The sequence below is a fragment of the Triticum dicoccoides genome, chromosome 4B (genome assembly GCF_002162155.2).
Source record: "Triticum dicoccoides isolate Atlit2015 ecotype Zavitan chromosome 4B, WEW_v2.0, whole genome shotgun sequence".
Taxonomy (NCBI): Eukaryota; Viridiplantae; Streptophyta; class Magnoliopsida; order Poales; family Poaceae; genus Triticum; species Triticum dicoccoides.
Genome location: NC_041387.1, coordinates 676,534,883 through 676,535,490, shown reverse-complemented (window position 1 = coordinate 676,535,490; position 608 = coordinate 676,534,883).

The following is a 608-nucleotide window of genomic DNA, read 5'->3' as shown; positions in this document are numbered from 1 at the left end:
CGGGCGGCTACGGGACGGTTGCGGGTCGGCCGTGGTCGTCGTCCTGCACCCCGTGCAGTCGTCGGCGGCGGGATGGTAGGGGGCCGCGGCGGGTTGCTATCCAGTGGGCGGCGGAGGAGCTATAGTGGTGGGGGGCGCGGGGGCGGCGGCGCACGTAGGGGCGGCGGCGTCGTGGGTCGGGGCAGCGGCGCGCAGTGGGGGGCTGAGAGATGTGAGATGGGATCGGGGATTGGGGCCGAGATTTTAGTCGGGGGAGGTATAGCAATGGCGCACCACCGAGCGGTGCACCATAAGTAAGTTTTTTTTAGATAGCAATGGCGCACCACCCAGCGGTGCGCCATAAGTAACTTTTTTTCATAGCAATGGCACACCACCCAGCGATGCGCCATAAGTAATTTTTTATTATTATTATTTTTTGTTGCATCTAATAATTTTTTAGAAAATGAATATGAATATGAAATAGTAATATTTTTTATAAAAACAGTAATAATTTTTTTAAAATATCATCAAATTTGTTATTTGAAAATATCAAATTTGTTTTTTTATTTCTAGTTGCATTCATTTGTGAATTGGTAAAACATTACTGGGGAGTGTGCGGGGGGTCGTCG